The sequence below is a fragment of the Rhincodon typus genome, unplaced genomic scaffold, assembly GCF_021869965.1.
Source record: "Rhincodon typus isolate 14 unplaced genomic scaffold, sRhiTyp1.1 hic_rhity00014441, whole genome shotgun sequence".
NCBI lineage: Eukaryota > Metazoa > Chordata > Chondrichthyes > Orectolobiformes > Rhincodontidae > Rhincodon > Rhincodon typus.
The window spans coordinates 130-5,824 of record NW_025980079.1 but is presented as its reverse complement, the minus strand read 5'-3'; the positions used below and the strand labels follow the sequence as shown (position 1 = coordinate 5,824).

Here is a 5,695-nt window from a genome sequence, read left to right as displayed (position 1 = left end):
CTGCTCCTCTGATGCTGCTTGGCCTGCTGTGTTCATCCAGCTCTACACCTTGTTATCTCTCTAGTTCTGGACTCTGCCACCCCAAGGAAAAGGCCGTTCACCCTATCCATGCCCCTCATGATTTTATAAACTTCTTGAAGGTCACCCCTCAGCCTCCCACACTCCAGGGAAAATAGCCCCAGCCTATTCAGCCTCTCCTTATAGTTCAAGCCCTCCAACACAATGAAAAGAAAAACTAAGACTTGCATTTATATACATAATGAACTCAGGTCCTATCCTTTATAGCTCACGCAGTAGTTTCAAAGGAGTCAGTAGGTATTGTCACGATGTAGAAAACTTGTGCCTTGTGCACAGCAAGACAATAATTCACAATATATTGCTGTGAAGTATTGGGTTGAGGGATTAGAGTTGGCCAGGACACCAAAACCATTTCTCTGCCCTTCTTCAAAGCAGTGGGATCTTAGGCATTCACCTGTGCAATGTAGGGTTAAAGGGAGATGGCAGCTTAGTGGTAATTTCACTGGACTGGCAGTTATCCAGAGCCCTAAGTTCATGTTCTGGGAAATGAGTTTGAATCCCGTCGTATTAGATAGCAAAATTTGAATTCAATAAAAATCTGGTATAATCTGGCCTAATAGGAACTACTGTGGAAGAACTGACGGGGTTCACTAATATCCTTCAGGGATGGAAATCTACCATCCTGACCTGGCCTGGCCTCCGTGTGACTCCAGAATAATGTGGCTGACTCCTAACTACCCTCTGGGGAATTAGGGATGGGCAATAAGTGCTGGGCACCTACATCCTGTGAAGAAATAAAAAAAATACACTTGGCCTTGGGGAAGTATTTTGTTCAAAAGATGGTGCTTTCGACAGTGCAGCATTTCCCCGTTTTGTATTGGGAATACCTGCCTGGGTTTGGTATTCAACTCTCTGGAATGGGAACTGAAGCACACAGAGGGGAGAATGGTAACTCAGGCTGAGAGAGTCCGCAGTTTTCTAGCGCTCAAGAAAACACGTCGTGGGCATGATGTGTTGCAGAGTATCCTAAACAGAAGAGATTTGAAGCAATGATCAGCTGGGCACAGTGTAAATGCTTTGTTTCTGCTTTGCTCTGAACTTCAGATGGCTTGGTATCTGTAGAAAAAGTTCCACATTAATAGGTATGTGAGTGACTCCCTGAACAGTGCGAGACATAGAAGTAGGCCATCCAGCCCAGCGAGTCTGCTCTGCCATTCACAGAATCTGTACTGTGTGGAAGCAGGCCATTCAAAGCATCGAGTCCACAATGACCCTCCAAACAGCATCCCAGCCAGACCAACCATCTCTACCCTATTCCCGTAAGCACAGGGAATAGGTGCAGGAGGCCTACTGGCCCTTCAAGACTGCACTACCATTCTATAGGATCGTGCAATCTCAGTGTCCCATTCCCACCCGCTCCCCATGATCTCTTTAGCCACAAGGGCCACATCCAGTTCCCTCTTGACCAACAGCTTTCTGTGGTACCGAATTCCACAGGTTCACAACTCTGATTGAAGAAATCCTTCCTCATCTCAGTCCTGAACTGCTTACTCCTAATTCTTAGATTGTGGCCCCTAGTTCCCCAACATCTGGAACATTCTTTCCCAAGGCTGATTCAGCTAGTTTGCACATTGCTGGACTATGGGCAATTTATCACGGCCAATCCACCTAACCTACACATCTTTGTGACTGTGGGAGGAAACCAGAGCACTCAGAGGAAACCCATGCAGAACGGGGAGAATATGCAAACTCCACACAGACAGTCGCCCGAGGGTGGAATCGAACCCGGGTCCCCGGCGCTGGCAGGCTGCAGTGCTAACCATTGAGCCACCATGTCGCCTGGCTTCAATGAGATCACGATTGATGAGAATCGGCAAACACACTTTCCTGCCTTTTCCTTTTAATTGTTGATTCCGTTACCGATTAAAAATCTGTCTCCTAGGAATATACTTAATGACCCAGCCTCAACAGTTCTCTGCAGTAAAGAATCCCACAGATTCATAACCCTCCGTGAGAAGAAAACCCTCACTATTACTGTCTTAAACATGTGACCTCGTATTCTGAGATGATGTCCTCTGATCTGAGACTCTCCCAGGAGGGAAAACAACCTCTCCACATCTAACCTATCAAGTCCCCGAAAAATCCTGTATGGTTCAAAAAAGTCACCTCATTGTCTATATTCTTTGGAGTGTGGAAGAAAGTCGCTTGGTGACTTCCAGGGTATTCAGCACACAAAGGCTTGAACAGAAATAAAAACACAAATTACTGGAAAAACTCAGCAGGTCTGACAGCCTCTGTGGAGAGAGAAACAGACTCAACACTTCCCAGTCCAGTATGACAGCTCTCCAGACGCCAGCATTCACATTATGTAAAGGCTTAACAGAGTTGAATGTTGTCTAGCACACCTCCAGTAATTAGCTTAATAAAAATCGAAAGAACTGCGGATGCTATAAGGCAGGAACAAAAACAGAAGTTGCTGGAAAAGCTCAGCAGATCTGGCAGCATCTGTGAAGGAAAAAAACAGAGTTAATGTTTCGGGTCCGGTTCTGAGGAAGGGTCTCCGGACCCGAAACGTTAACTCTGTTTTTTTCCTTCACAGATCCTGCCAGATCTTTTAGAGCAACTTCTGTTTTTGTTCCAGTAATTGGCTTATAAAGGTGTACTAAGCAGGCAACAGACAACCGTGAAATGTAAAAACAAACTGTTTAAAATTATGCAAATTAAAAGCTGTAACTTCAGTATACAAATGCAGAAGGAAGTAACAAGAAGCAAGGATGCAGGTTAAAATGACAGTCCATTACCTTTTGGGATATGAAGATGCAAGCGGTTTCGATCCCGAGGAATTAATGCTTCCTGTGGTGTCGATCACAGTGGCCTGGTTCCTGTTGTCAGCACCTACATTATTTGCGATGATGAAAACGGAACGGATATTTAACATTCTCAGGTAGAAAGGGACTGCACTGGCCAACTGCACTGCAGCACAGAGATGGGACCCTCCTGCCATCAAGACATACATCAGCACTAGATCGATGGTGTAGCACAATGCAATTGTAGCGCAGTAAGACAGGCAGACATACTGCATGGCAGCCACCCAAACCCCAGGTTCACAAGCCTCTCAAATGAACTTACTCACATCCACAGAGTATTCCGTAGTATTGGAGTCAAAGAGAGAAACTACTCCCAATATGACATTCAAAACACCCAGTTACTAGAAAGCCTTTCGTTTCCTTCAAACATGACAGTTCAAGTCAACACTTAAAAGTCCTCGCTGGCTGGTCAGTGAACCAACGAATACAGAGTCTATTATCTCCATGACTGTCCGATCATATGAATGGGTACCAATTTCTTTTTTAAACAACTACGTTTAAACATGAACCGTAAGAAAAAAGAAACACAAACTAACGAGGGGGGTCTAGCTAACAACTAAGAACGACTCGATCAGAATTTTTGTAGTTTATCAATAGTCTGACTACAGCATTGTAATCACTTCCAGATACCTATCATGATATCGTATTTCACAGCTCACAGTATCCTTACTTGGCTCCAAGACCTGCACACAGCAGAAAAATGACAAGACCTTATAGTCTTAGAACCAGAGGTACCTTGTGAGGCAACATAATAGAGCTCAGGGTGTCTCTGCTCCTCGACCATCTTGCTATCAAGGAGAATGTTACAACAAGAACCAAAGACTGTGGGTAGAAAGCATGTCTCCTACTTCAATAACCCCCTAACAACTTCAAAGAGGAACTACCTTTCATGACTATGGTAAAGACAACACATTTACCTGTTTGTGTTATGAAAGTACTGGATAGCTCCTCATTAGCTTGATGTGCAGACGATTTCCCCAAAGCATCAGCAAACCCAGGTGGTTCCTACATTTAAAAGGGTAGAAAACAATTCAGCATTTGCTTAACCCCCTTACCATCAAAACGTATCTGCTACTCAGATCGGGTAGGAAAAGGAAGGGAGGTGTGATGGTTAGAGATGGCTCGGCAGAAGGAGGGGGAGAGCAACAAAGGAGCAGCAGTCAAGGTGACACCACCTGGAGGTGGGCAGAGGGACTGCATATGTTGCTGCTGAAGTCCCTTCCCAGGACATGTGACCCCACTGAGGCAGGATGGTGCAGACACTTCAGGGTTTGCCACAGTCCATTGGTGTCCCGCCCCATCTCCATGTGAGTGGTAGCCATACTGCTTTGTCCAATTACTCTAAACCGCAAGTACACAGGACGGGCTAACTTAGAAAAATGGCTACTTTTAAAAGATTAGTCCATCTGTTTATAAAAGGCAGGCATGAATGCTGACGATTTGTATAGTTGACCCTGTCAGTGGCCAGAGCCAATGTGCAAAATATGGTGCAGGTCAAAGAAAGCCCACCATATGAAAAGGAGTTCAACAGTTTTGAGAGTCATAAATGGGCCAGTGGGTGGGGATGTCTAAACTGTTGGAATACAGGACCATATCCATGAACTGTAACCAACAAAATACATAGTGTGGCTGAACAACTTAATTTCCATTTTTGTTGCAAGGGATCTCCTTCTGTTCTTCTGTGTTAACTATAGGAAAGCAATCATGGCAATGGTGGTGAAAAGAGAACATTAAACATAGAACTGTAAAGCACAGGAACTGGCCCTTTGGCCCGCAATGTTGTGCTGAACATGACTACAAATTAAACTAATCCCTTTTGCCTGCCATTGGTCCATATCGCTCCATTCCTTGCACATTTGTGTGCTTATCTAAAAGTCCCTTAAACACCCCTATCATATCTGCCTCTGGTTCTGGACTTGCTGAAGCCAGTTCTGAGGAAGGGTCACTGGATCCGAAACGTTAACGCTGATTTTTTTCTTCGCAAATGCTGCCAGCCCTGCTGAGCTTTTCCAGCAACTTTGTTTTTGTGCAAGAGAAAACAACGCCTGTTTTTCTAGCCTCTCCTTACAGCTCATACATCTAAGCAGCATCTTGGTAAACCTCTTCTGCACCCTCTCCAAAGCCTCCACATCCTTCCTGTAATGTGGCAAACAGAATTGAACACAATACTCTAAATGTGGCCTAACCAAAGGCTTATTAAAGCTGCAACATGACATCCTGACTCTTGTACTCAGTTCCCCGACCAATGAAGGCAAGCATGCCATATATCTTCTTTACCACGCTATGTACTTTCATGGTCACTTTCAGGGAGCTATGGACTTGAACCCCAAGATCCTTCTGTACATCAATGCTGTTCAGAGTCCTGCCATTAACTGTATACTTTTCCTTAACATTTGATTTCCCGAAATGCAGCACCTCACGCTTACCCGGATAACAGAGTCATTAAGGTTTACAGCATCAAAACAGGCCCTTCGGTCCAACTTATCCATGCTGCCCAGTTTCCACAATTAAACTAGTCCCACTTGTGTGCATTTAGTCCATATCCCTCTGTACCTATCCCATCTATGTACCTGTCCAAATATTTCTTAAATGACAATATTGTACTCGCCTCCACCACTACCTCTGGCATCCCATTTCAGACACTCACCACCATCCGTGTGAGAGAATTGCCCCTCTGGACCCTTTTGCACCTTTCCCCTTTCACCTTAAACCTATGCCCTCTAGTTTTAGACTCTCCTACCCTGGGGACAAGCTGTCACCTATCTACCTTATCAATACCTCTCATGATTTTATAGACCCCATTGTCCTGT

The 5,695-nt window shown here is 44.8% G+C and overlaps 1 long non-coding RNA gene across 1 annotated transcript; it reads right to left on the bottom strand.

The window, feature by feature from the left end:
• Nucleotides 1-184: 184 nt before the first annotated feature.
• Nucleotides 185-3,895, bottom strand: LOC125482663. The gene is made up of 3 exons (XR_007261719.1): nucleotides 3,803-3,895; nucleotides 2,820-2,913; nucleotides 185-1,044 (listed from the first exon to the last, which is right to left on the bottom strand). It is a non-coding gene; the product is annotated as an uncharacterized LOC125482663 (long non-coding RNA).
• Nucleotides 3,896-5,695: the final 1,800 nt, after the last annotated feature.